Source organism: Lissotriton vulgaris, chromosome 5, assembly GCF_964263255.1.
Source record: "Lissotriton vulgaris chromosome 5, aLisVul1.2, whole genome shotgun sequence".
NCBI classification, from domain to species: Eukaryota; Metazoa; Chordata; class Amphibia; order Caudata; family Salamandridae; genus Lissotriton; species Lissotriton vulgaris.
Window position 1 is genome coordinate 1,296,225,485 of NC_141693.1, and position 13,900 is coordinate 1,296,239,384.

Consider the following 13,900-nt stretch of genomic DNA (forward strand, 5'->3'; position numbering starts at 1 on the left):
CCCAGTTAAAGTTAAACAGAGCCTCATCATCACAAAATGGATGCTGCTGCCACAGACACGAGTCTGACCACCTGGTGCTGGGGGAAACTCCGGCAAGGGCGGCCTGGACAATAGGTTTCCTGTCCAGGGAGGTGCCAGCACCTCCCCAGACAGGGGTTATGTGTATTGGGGCAGGGAGGGCTGCATTCAGTGAATGCATCTAGACATTGCCTGGGGCACACAAGGTGCTCCATGCATATCGCCCGGTTCAAACCAGTTGCTGGGGCACTCCAGCCCCAGCTCTGGTGCGAAACTGGACAAAGGGAAAGGGGTGTAACCACCCCCTTCTCAGGTCCACCCATAGGAGGGACCTAGGCAGGTAATCCTTAGTATAAGTTAGGAGCTGTGTCCCCAGGACTTTAGATTATCCTGGAAGGAAACTTTGATACAGAACTTTGATACCTTTGACGTTCTATTCTGACTAGAAGACTGAAGACATCTCCCTTGTGGTCAAGGAGTGACCACCCTGTGCAAACAGGCACCACCAGTAACTTGCCGGTCTGCTTTGTCGACGCTCCCGCCGGAACCCGAAGACTCAGCGACACTGGAACTGGATTCTCAGACTTCTCTAACTCCGACCCACATCCACAGCAAAGCTGAGACCCATGGCGGACACGAGAGACATGGGACCAGAAACCCTGGATATCCTACATTTTACTAACAGCTCGACTACCGAGGTACCCTCACAGTTGTGCATTGGGGTACGAGAAGCCCCAGACCCGAGCGCCATTTGCACCGAAGCTCAGCCCTCCAAACTCCATGAGTGCTGCGTGGGGCCTGCTCTTGCATTTTAGCTCGACGCGTCTTCGCAGTTTCTTGCCCATTGGCTAGTGAGCCCCTGAAGGCTTTCTTTTTTTAACTAAACTGCTTTCCTGGTTGCTCCAGGCTTGCTCCAGCTTCCCTTCAAAGGAGAAGCGCCACAGACCTTGCTGGTCTGCAACAGAGCCAATCTCGACATCCTGCGTGGGTTGCGGTTGCCAAGGCTTGTTGGGTCCAATCCGGATACCAACTCCGCAGTCACCTAGATCCATCGTGGGACAGGTCGTATCCAGCTCCTGGTCATTGTCTAGGCCTTCTGGACTTCGTGGCTGAAGAGACAAACTCACATTCTTCAACTTCAAGCACGCAACATCGCCTGGTTCCTTTCTGGTTCCTTCCTGGTCACTGGCTAGTGACCCAGACTCTGGCCCCTCTGCTTTCAGGTTCTTCACTTCACCGATCCACTCTGGGGTCCACCCGGACACTTTTCCTCTGGTCGCCTGCAGCACTTCTTTGCAGCTCTCCATAGAAAACGACGACGAAACTCGACACCAAAAGGCACCTATGCACCCGGCTTCCCTGGGTGAGATAACACGAGTACTCCAGTGCTCCCGTGGGTCTTGACTCTCGAAGTGTCCTAGTGTAAAGGAATTTTATCGTAGTCCTTCCGGAAGTGTCCTTTAACAGTAACTTTGTAACTTCTACGTTCTCCATTATAAGTCAATGGCAACTTGCGACTGTGTTTAGACACTGCACGCGTCTCCCGTGGGCCTCCTACTTACTAACCTTTGGTTGTTTAGTGTAGCCCCAGCGATTCTACAGGCCCTAGGCCTGCTGACTAACTCTCACATGGTTCTGATACCACTTCTTTAGTATATGGTTTGTGGGGCCCCTAGGGCATAACTGTATTTGTGCAACTTATCGTATGCTAATTGAGTAACTTGTGATGTACTTCGATCTCTGACCTCGTAAAGAGTGCAGAGGGGTTGTGTTTAGAATAAATACATATATATTTGATATATACTTTGTGTGGTGTTCATTCATTTGGTATTCAAGGGATTATAATTGGTAAAACAGCTTGCTTCACATGCTCACTGAAGTCTTAGCCTAAGACTGCTGGTCCATGCTACCACTAGGATAGCTTGTCTATAAGGTTGACTTTACAACCACCATCAATAAGGGTTGATTAGACTGGTGCAGGGTGCCCACTAGAATAGTGGACATCATATGCCAGGCTAACTTCTCACAATAGCCACAGCAGGAAGGGTCTCACAGAGTGCACTGTTGCGCTTTCCTTGATGCAATGGTACAGAGGCTGCATCACCACATCCAATCCCCCAGCCCACAACAGGCACTAGATCAGACCAAACAGGAATTCTACCAGATAGCCCAATTCCCCCACGTAATCGGCTGTATAAATGGGACCCATGTCGCACTATCTCCAACCTCACAGAATGAGTATGTGTTCAGGAACCGCAAGTCCTATCATTCCCTGAACATACAGGTAGTGTGCAATGCCAAACAAATCGTCACTGTCAAAGTAGCAAAATACCAAGGCAGCACACACGACTCATTCATTTTCTGCCACCCAAATAATGAATGTGGTTTATTCCACCCTGGGTTGGAAACAATCATCCAAGGACTGTTTTTAGGGTTTCACCCCTCATCAACCAGGATAGCTTGACTTTAGTGGCGTGGAGAGCACAGGAGCCACGTCTGGGCATACCTGTCCCACTCGGGGTGACAAATGCAAAAAGAACACTTGATGGCCAGAATACAGAACAATGTCATACATTCCCCCCAGTACTGACATCTGGGCCTAAATCCATCTATGGCCGCCACTTTCCCCCAAGAGACTTCTCCTGGTTGCCCATGCACACGTTGTGTGAGTAGCACACTCCTCTTCTATTTTTATTGAGGACTCGCAGAGCCTGACACACAGATGGAGCATTGTTTCTCCTGTGGCTCTACTGATTGGAACCTTCAAACTGCATCTTTATCCAAGTAAGTTTATTCTTTTAGCAGAGGGACCCAAGCCTTCCTTGTTGTTGCAAATAACTATTTGCTGTAATTATGACTCCGTATTTTACACCTGTTTGCTAGCCGGTATATCACCCAACTGCAGTGAGTTGTTTATCATGGCACAATCGTCTCTCTTAATAAATATCACCCGAGACGATTCTGTTCTCCAGACTCGCCCCTCACCTTGTGACAACCTGGGCTTGACATTGATAGTAATTACATGGTGAGTCCCTATCATTTCCATGCCACCATATTGAGCATAATCACTTCATCTGAATAGGATAATTAAATGGCCTATACTCCTTTCAGGTATGAATTTACTTTGCATTGCCTAAACCAATGAAAGACATGGTGAATAAGAAGACCTTTGTCATAGCCAACCCAGGGCTTGCTACAGGAGCTTAAGAGCCCCTAGGTGCGCAGCCTTGAATGTACTTTTTTAGTAGCCCTCACACACTTGTTAACTTCTATTAATTTTTACTAATTCTAATTAATGCCTTTCAGTCCCCAGTAATTCCCAGCCCTGAAGAGACCCCCATATCCTTAGTTGGATCGAAACATCCTCGACAACCATTAAGGATAGTCTGATAAGGACTAGAAAAGAATCTGATCCTTGATCTTGATTATTGAAATCAGAATCGTCAAGACATCCTTTTGTTTCCATTAACACTTTTTTTTTTTAAATGAACACAGTCACTTTATATTTTTGGTTATGTTTACTTCACTGGTGTCACAATTGTCACTCATTTTCCACTACTGCTAAATGTATTGTAAATATATTTTGATAAGGGTGTTTTTTTAAATAATAATCTTTCTGTGATGATGAATAAATCGATTACTCACTTCTGCTGAAGTGAGTAGAAATCAATATACTCTACGGGCAACCTTCTTTATAATATCAAGTATACTGCGATTAATTAATTAATTTAGGTGTAAAGACTGTGTCATGGTTCTGACACACTAAAATGTTGGTTCATGATTAGATCTTTGCAATTGATCAAAATTTGCTGAAATTAAAAATGTATTGGTTTTATTAAGCTGAACCTTACAGTGGTCACGTGCCCTGGACACATTTAAACACAACTGACCTATTCCAACCATATAATTTAACAAAAAAGCAGAAAGTTTTGACAAAGAATGACCCGACATACACAATATTAAATATTGAACATCTAGAGAAATTAGCATTCACTGTAGCGGTAACACTGTCAGCTGATTAGATAATCCACAGGTTCATATCCCTGCCAATTTTAACATTACGCTTTTCGTCCTGATTAAAACACAATCAAATCTGTAGGTATGACGCGTTAGGGGAGAGATTTGTACGTGAGACATGGGACCTTACCTTTTGAGTACAGGTGTAAAAATAAATCAACCAAGGTTTTTCTTAGCGGTACAGACTGCAAGAACCCTTTCGGCCATTCATTAGTTTGCAGGGAGGTTACACTTCACTCTTCATGTAACGTGTCCAAGGCAAACTTAGCATGCTATCTGGAGGGTTCCTCTGCTCTGTAATTCATCAGGCATTTGTATTACTTTCTAATGGAAGTTATTTGATGTTGAATGGCCAAGGTTGCTGAGGGATGAAACCAGGAGTGCCCTATGTGGTAATGGTTTCCAAAGTCCTGGCCTGTTGTACAAATTTGTTTTTTCCACCTGCTTGAACAGTTAGAGAAGTGACAAACTAGCCACCAATTTCTATTTTAAATGTGATTTATTTAGTTGTCTTCGCAGACTGTAAGCCTTATTGTTTCAGTAGGAAGTTTCTTTAACATCTGCAAGGGTGAGAGTTGATCTTGAAGTTGCAAGAGTTTCTTCCGTAATCCAGTCGCTACTATGCACTAACCTCCCACAACATTTCAGAGAACTTGTGCACCACATTATTAATGCATAGAACGCTGTAGGAGCAGTACACTTTTTAAAGTGATTGCATCTCATTTGTTAGCACTTTCTAGATTATCTTTGGAGTAATTCCATCTTTAATACACACCCTGAATTCCAGTGTGTTTAAAAGCTTTGCTCTTGCTCTATTTCTGATTGTCGGGATCCTGTTTCTATTTTTGCTGCTCCACAAGGGATGTTCCGCAACGCGGCCAATTGGGTATAGCACTCCCTCTTGTGCTACTATGTTGTGAACGCATGAAGCGCTATTTTGGTGCACCCTTACTTCAGGAGCTGACTGGTCTTTGTCTTTTCGAACTGTATGGTTACATTGCGTACAGCCAGTGTTCCACAGTTTGCAGTCCATTTTCAAGTAGGATATATGCATCAGAATTCAATTGGTCCAGTCTACAGATGTAGAACTGTGAATGATTCTGTTAAGAATCCATCTGCTCAGATGTCCTGGGCGATTGCTATTGCTACAAAATGCATATTATGAGGTGGAATGTATCATCTTCTGGTTTTCTGGATCCTGGCTCATTCTCTGCGGAAACACTTGGTGGCTGCTGATGGGATTGGATGCAACCATGTTTGTTCTTTGGAACTTATGACTGGGGTGCCCAAGGAAACATTGTCTGCGGGCGCTGGGAACAACATTGTTTTGTCTAACTCTTGGAATATTTAAACATTCTCTTAGTTCGAGGAGACAAGTGTATTAAAATTTGGATGTTTTTCAAGAGTGAAGTTGCTTTTATGCACAGTAATGAATGGCAATTTTTTCATTGTGTTTTATATATGCAATTTGAATTTCACTCTGCTTTTTATTATTAAAAGGCATAGTATTTTTTTAGGTTAATATAAAGCTTTTTAGTCAACTTACAGACAAGGAGTGGGTATCATGTCGTTACATCGGCCCTTGGCAAAAACACCTCTGTTTTAGATGCTCATGTTTAAAGCTGACATCTTTTCAAATGATGACTTTTAACACACTTTTGTTTGCATGCCCTCGTGAGATAATGTACTCAGAAATGGTTTGCTTTAAGTTACACTTCTTCATAGAAACATTATCAGGCCTTCGAAATTGTATACAAGGACTAAGTTCACAAAGCAAAATGCTGTTTATTGTTGTCCAATCAGCGACAGCTCCGGCTGGATAGAATAAATAATGACAACAGGACCAGGACTCAGGCAGGGAACGAATGGGTCCAGTTGTTTAGACAGTCTCGCATCTGAATGGATTGTCGATGGTCGCGCAATGCCTGAATTCTAGCCTAGCTGAATTCCAAAACCCATCCTAAGAAGGACAGTGGGCTGGCTACTGGCTATCTGCTAGCACATGCCCACAAGTAAATGGGGAGTTAGACCACTAAAAGAGATTCTGGCAGATTGTCACACCCTATGCTTATTAGGTTAGGAAATGCTAGGTAGGAGTAGGAGTAGAATTACATGTATTCATATAATCAGTGCAACAGTACAATGGTTGAACTGTTTATGTTTATCACCATTCTAGTAATGAAGGTTAATCTGTTTTGTTTCCTTCTATTAATCATTGCAGGACACGTATCTCATACAAGAGTCCAATTGCTTCAATAAATATTTGAAATACGAATCTGTGTACTTCTTGTATCTCCCTTTGGGCATGCCTGATTTACTAACGAAAGGGTAAGAGCTGTTTCCACAATTTACTTGGGGGAATTAGGGTTGACATGTTTTGAAGTTGTAGACACCTTCCGGTACCTTGTCAAGTTTAAAGGTCCTGGTGGCACACTATGAGCTGGTCAGGAATTAGGTCAACATTTTCTGATGCCATGCGCAGACTTAGGGCCAGATGTACAAACATTGGCAATTGCAACTCACAAATTGCGCAAAATCCCAATTGGCAATGTACAACAGTGTCTGAGACACTGTTTACGATTCCCAATGGGGTCTCAAATTGCATGCATATTAATGAGGCTGTCACAATTTGCGACCCCATTGGGAATGGCTGGCACTCCCAGGGATGGTGGCCTGCTGGGGTCAGCAGACCTCCATGTCTGGGACTGCTTTTAAATAACGCTGTTTTTAAAAAAAAATGCAGCCCGTTTTCCTTAAAGGGAAACGGAATGCATTTTTTTTAAAAATGAAACTTTTTTGTTTCATTTTTTTAGGGCAGGTAGTGGTCCCTTGGGCCACTGCCTGCTCTGAGAAAATGTCTGCGCACCCATTCACAAAGGGGAAGCCCGTTTGTGAATGGTTTACCACCTCTTGAAGAGGGTGGTAAACTGTGAGTGTTTTGTAACTGCTATTGCTGTCTATTCTTGCATAGGATTCAGACTCGCTATCAGGAAGGGACGCCCTCGGAACCCCCCTTCCTAATAGCGAGTCGCTAACCCTATTTTGCGAGTCGCTATTTAATTAGAGACTCGCAGAATAGGATTAGTACATGGCCCACAGGTTTTTTGAATGCGAAAGCCGGTCTAAAACCCATTTGCACATGCAAAAAATCCGTCTTACATCTGGTCCCAAGTCCCAAATTGTCCCAAGTCCCAAATTGTTTTGAAACTCACAGTCTTGCTGAGAAAGTAAAAGCCGCACAACAACCCTTCACATTAATTTGTCACTATTCTCTTGAGATAGAAAATGAACCCTTGAAGTAGAGGAGAATATGACTCCTGGATGCTAACTGCAATGTTGACATGTTGAGCAGGTTTCATTTGTTACGCACATTTTTATATATCTTATGTGAGCTGGTTTCATTGTGTATTGGTCTCTGAGTGAAGCATTGCGTGGCTTGGGTATATTTTATATTATGAGATGTTATCGCATTGTGTAAGGATTGGGATGAGGAATGTAATGAGTTAAGAGTCCTTTTACTTACAATAATCATATTTCTCTAATTCTATTTTAATTATTCAACTACTAATAACATGCCCTTCTACTTTGACTAAACATATGGTTTCCTTTTCTTGGAGCTTTTGAAATCAACACAATGTGTGTGAAGGGAAAAATGCCAAATATCGGTGCAGAAACCGATGTGTGTTGGTGGCTAATTCCACTTGAATTAGGTGTGCAGCAAGTTACTCTGATGGGCTATTGCTTACTCATCACACAGTGAAAGTAAAGGGATGAGGTGAATGCAGAGTAAGAAGGATTCTGGTATTTATTAGAGGCATTCCTGTGCTACTGCTTGTTAGGTCAGTTCGATTGCAGATAAGGATTACACTGGTAGATGGTGGCAGTTTATTTATTAGCAGTTAAATGTATATTTTATGGAGTGAGCAGATGACAGGATTAACCGTATCAGATGAATTAATAATTAGTATTCATTTATTTACAATCTTTCTACAGCGCCACTGACGTGAGTGGTATAAGGACACTTCGGAAACACGAGAATTCTAGGACAAATAATCCAAGCATAGGTTATATCTCGGGTGGAAGAGAAGGTTGAGGTAGAGTGAGGCAGGAGAAAAAGAAGAAGAGAAAGGGGAGCAAAGAAGTGAACTGTAGAGCCTACGTGTAACCCACAAAGAGCAGACAACTAATTACCTTGTCATTCCACATTACTCATTTAAGCACTACTTTTTGTTTGCTTCTGGATGGTATAGCACAATCTTCCTGTATCTGATACTGCTTACTTTAACCTAACATAATGTTGTAAAACATATGTAAACTCACCCTTTGGTCACCTAGTTACTGAATACCAGATATTTTGTGTTACTCTACCCAAAGGAACTAACTTTATTGACCTCAGAAAGATGAAACTCTGAGTCCACCAGTTGGCATAAGTATTTGTGAACATGCGGTCAAATAAAGGTTGCTGGAATGAATGCATTCATTACTCCAATGAATCCCTTGACACAGCCTTAAGAAATCTACATTCCTGTCTGAGGTAAACTGTACCCTGTTGCCTTAACTAACTCTTCAGACAACACCTTTTTACAAAACAAAACAAACATAAAAACACTTCTGTGGTCACACTTTCAAGACTGCAAACCTCCAGCCACTCCGAATAATAATCCGTCAATACAGTTGCAAATGCTACATTCTATGGCACCACAAAAAAAGGACGTATGATGTTGATTGGCAGTGACCCACGTGGACTATAAGGTAACTCTTTTGGGCACCCTGGACCCTTACAAGATTTACTTGATTTATCATATTAGTGCTTGATGTACATTTCTAACCCATCAGTCTGTTATAGCATCCCTCCTTGACCACCAAATGTATTCACATGCATTGTGTTTGCCCTCATGACACAACTAAACTGATGAGATATGTATCACAAGAAAGAGAATAATCGTATCCTCATGAACCACCACTTCCCCTCTTAAATTCCTTTTCCCAAGCCAGTCAGCCTCCAATGAAGATCTTCAAATACTCCTTCATTATACTATTCCACAATACCTGTTTTCCATTCCAGCACCATTTGTTCCACACAATTCTGTACAGCCCTGCACTTAATAAAACATTTCATGTTATTATTCCTCTACTCCATCCATTACCTTCTCCTTCACAGGCACCCTATACATCCAAACAGTCTGGCTGGTATTCCTTCTTTTCACATGTTGTACAGAATACTAGAATGCTGTTACACTTTCACCAATGGTTTGTGATCTGGGTGAATCTCTAATCTGGTACTCTAAATGAATGTGTGATAATGCTCCATCACCTATGTGCAAGCCAAGAGCTCGCTCTTATTGACAGAGTCATTTATTCGAAAGAGTGACTTAAGCACAACAATAGGGAAAAAAGGGGGGGTGCAAGGGAAACACAAAAATGTTTTTAAAAAGAACCCTCACTCACCAATCTGGTTGGTGACATGCTTCATCATCGGGTTCTCACCAGAGAGGCAGAGTGCCTCCCTGGTGTGCTTCAACGCCTGAAGTTACAGCTGAGCAGTTTTTTTTGTGTGTGTGGGGTTGGTGCAGGTTTAAAAAGTAACCAATTTAAACCTCTTAAATGATTTATTCTAGGTAAACTGGTCACTATTAAAATGAAGTGACGGACGTGTACTAGCCGCTTGATGACGCTAGGAAGATCAGGTTTTTAGATAAAGTGGTATTTGGTCGACAGAGAAGCGCTTCTGGAAGAAAATGTGGTACAAAAGGGGGTGGTGATGGACGGAGCATCTGAATCAATCAAACACTCACACCCAGTCAAAAGATCTGGGTTTAATCCATCACCGTTCTTTTGCCCACTCTGCCACCCCAGTTCAAACATGGCTATATGCAAATCAGTCTGACCCTGTGCCTCATGGCAACAGTGCAGCCCGAACTGCCAAGCCATGTCTTCCCTGGACCGGAAACAAGCTTCCGAGGACCGGTTTCTGGCATTCCAGCCGTCTTCAGCCCGGCTTGCTTGAATCCAGTGGCAAAGTGAGCAAGGGACTCGCGTCTGAGTATACCCTGCCACACTTATGGCGGCCTAAAGCGGTACAAAAGGGGGTGGTGATGGACGGAGCATCTGAAGAAAATGTGGCAAGTAGCTCCACTAGCATCCCACTGACTTGTGTGACAACCTTTAACACTGCCTCCAATGCAGTCAGTAAAGCCATCAAAAACACTGGAAAATCTTGGAGAGTAATAATCACCAATGGGAGAAGCCCTTGTTCTCCTACAAAAGGGCCTAAAAGACTCTCTAGTGCACACTCGCCTCAGGACACAGGACAGCGATCATGAACACACAATCTTAAATGCATGGGGTTTACCACCATTGACTGGACATTTCCCTTGTGGATCATTCAGTGTATGCCACCTGACCTCACCTACGAAAAAGCTCACTTTGGAGGTTGGCAAACAATGGCCTCTCTCCCTCTCCCTCTCTTTGTTGTTATAGATTCATTTATTCTCCAGGTTCTCAAAGCTCTGAACTAATGTATCATACTCCAGTTTTTTTTCTTCCCTTCTCTTTGTGACAAGATAACTTCATATGACATAGTATTTACCAATATCCTCCATCCTCGTAAATGGCTGGCATTTACTAACACAAGACAACAACCTTTGTAAACACTTCTGCTCACCCTTATTCAATTTTGCTTGTATAGTTTTCCAGAGTATCAAAGAATTCAGTCAGTGCCAGGAATTACACAAACCGATCTTTCATAGTAGATAATTCATTGAAAGATTATTGGATCACTTGTCAATCAAACAACATTCTGCTGTATTGAAAGTTCCTTATGTAGTGAACAAATCCAATAAATGTTTACCCTTTCAGCAAGTTCAAACTGCAAGTTTAAGTGTGATAAACACAGTAGTACCACATAAATATTAAATGTTTCCTGGAAGTTTGGAACCATATACCATTGTTAAAACTACTCAAGTCAATGCATATTCTTAAATCACCTGCGCTCTTGAGTGAAATCACCACAGTTAATAACCAATCTACTGACCCTGTTGGAATACAACTAATGGTGCACGCATCAGGTGGGATAAGGTTAATCAGGAGAGGTACCTTTCAAAGTTAATTGAGGTCAATAAACCTCTTTTTGATATCAATTTGAGTGATGCAGCAGGGGTAGTTGATCATAATGCTCTAAAGCCCTCATAGATTTAATGATGTCCCTTAATACAAAATAATAGATCACAGTGAGCCATTACTGAATGTAAAAGAGGATATGAACGGGTGCTATCTAAGATGAAAACTGCAATAAAAGAATAAGCCTGGGATACCCTATACAGTAATGATAGTTAACGCTTCAAGTTTTAAGGTGCTCCTATTTTTTTGATTTCTCTCTTTCTTTATCCATTTTTTTGCATTTTTTTCTGTATTTATTATTGTTTTCTCTTGTTTGTGTAATATAGCTGCTTTATGTATATTTCCACATGTATTTAACGTATAAATGTATACTCACATTAGAATGCACAACATGTTTCAGCTATATACAGTACAATACAGTCCTCTAAAAACATTTGTATTGTACAACAGAGTAAACAGCTGTACATTTACATGTATCTGAGCTTCATTAGGATTGTTTTTCTCTTTTTTCATCTCCCCTACCTGCAAATCAGCACACCCACTTTCCCGGCATTTGTGTTTGACATTACCGATAAACATTCATAGAAGAAATGTTTTCATTATTGAAAAATAGATACAGACAGGAAAATAGACAGTTTTCTATATTTATCTGTAAATGTCCATAACAATAGAAAACTGAGAGCCCTAATGTTAATACAGCATGTTTAAGGAGCTGGTTGCTCTGACTTTATAAGTAGCTTAGAAGTATCCTTTTAATGTTGTTTAGTATTTAATGTGTTCTATTATGTTTTTAGTAACTTATTGTATGTAATCTGTTAATGTTGTAAAAAATGTGCTCAAATATATATTCATTTAGTACTTTGATAGTATTTACACCATAAAACTGAATAACATTTGTAAGAAAGTAAGACTCTGTTGGTTCTATCACAGGCTTTACAACATAGACAATATATCATTCAGTTTTCCTCTGTAGGAAAATATCAATTTATTTAGCGTTTGGCTCAGAGGAACTACCCCCTTCTTCAGGGTGATGTGGTGCATACACTTTATATAGTTCCCCAGTTTAATTTCCTTTTCTATGTCCTTTCTTTCACCTCAACCATACTGCCATCTCAGAGTGCGCTACTGCGAAACAATCTCCCTCTTTATGTTACATGTACGTTATCCTGCGTTTTTCTCCCTTTAAAATCTAAATCACCCCAGAGATACTCAAGCAATTCAATTTGGTGGCCCTTGTGCCCACCAGCCTTATAACAGTGGGTAACAACACTCTGTCATCCTACTGTTTCTTAAACAATTCCTTACCTAATATGATATACCAGGTACAAGTCCACCATGACTCCCACATCAACTCTGCATTATACAATGCTGCAATCTTCGGTTTGTCTTAACAACATCTAAACTGCAGTCCAATGTCCCATGTTATTCTGGAGTGTATTAAACTTGATCTTCTGTCTCTCTGCATACCCATCTGAAATATATTTTCCTTTCCTAATTGTTACAAGTTTTCTGGGTGATAATTAGAGTAAGCTTTGTGGTTCAAACTAACGTGTTATAATTTTCTTCCTTCTTATTCATAAATTCCCCTTTTAGATTTATTTTCCACTACTCTTTTAAGGGCTAAGCCTACCAGGCAGCACAGCTCTTTGGTCTGCTAAAGACATCTTGTGGATATTCAGAAAGCTCCATGGGAATGCATTCCGCCCGTTGCATACAATTGGCTTTGTGGTTTGCAACTCACATTTTCTGGCTTTCTACTTGCTGGCTTTATGTATTTTAGCCTATCCAGGTTGAGTTTGTCCCTCCCGAGGAGCAAAGCGTACTCACACCAACTCCCCTTTTCTTCTTCCACAGGTTCTCCTTTGTGTAAACAGGCCTATAAATGTTGGTTTTATTTTGTCACATTTTGTGTGCATTCAAAGCCCGGGGTCAAATGTCAGGCTCTGTCTTCCCAGGAAGCTTGGAGTTTACTTTTCTTTCTTTGACTTCAAAGTGAGAGGATTTATGTGACAATCAATCTTGCTGGATATTGTGGGTAGGCAAGTTTTTTTTTCTATCACACAACAACATTTAAATGGACTGTGCAAGTATTTCAGACTATATCAGAATTAGGAACATAAATGAAGCACTTTTATTAGTTATATCTGAAGTGTGTTGGTTGGAAACAAATTCTTTAATATGATCAAAACAAATCATTACACTACGTGATGCTGTATCCACACACTATCGTTTTTTGTATAGTTTTACTAGTAAAATTATTTATCTTTGCAAAAGTAATGGTCATTTAAATTGAAAATGTGTTGTCTGTAATGTCAGTGTGCTACCACATCATGCATACGCCTCTATTTTTCACCACTCTTTTCCACACCACTGCACTGTAGTCAGCGCCACTCCACACCACTACACTGTGCGCCACTGCATTCTATTCTGCACCAATGCATTGTACTCCACTTCAATCTATGCCTCTCTACTGTACTCTATGCCAAAGTACTCTAGGCCACTCTACTCTACACCACTGCACTCTACACCACTCCAGTCTAGGCCACTCAAATCTACTCTGTACTACTCCACTCTATGTCACTCTACTCCACTCTGCAGCACTGCACTCTATGCCACTGTAATCTATGCCAGTGCATTTTACTCTGTAGCACTCAACTCTACGCCCCTACACTCAATGGCAATCCCCTGGTTGCCATTCTAATCTACTCTGCACCACTGCACTCTTCGCTAATTCACTCTACCCAAC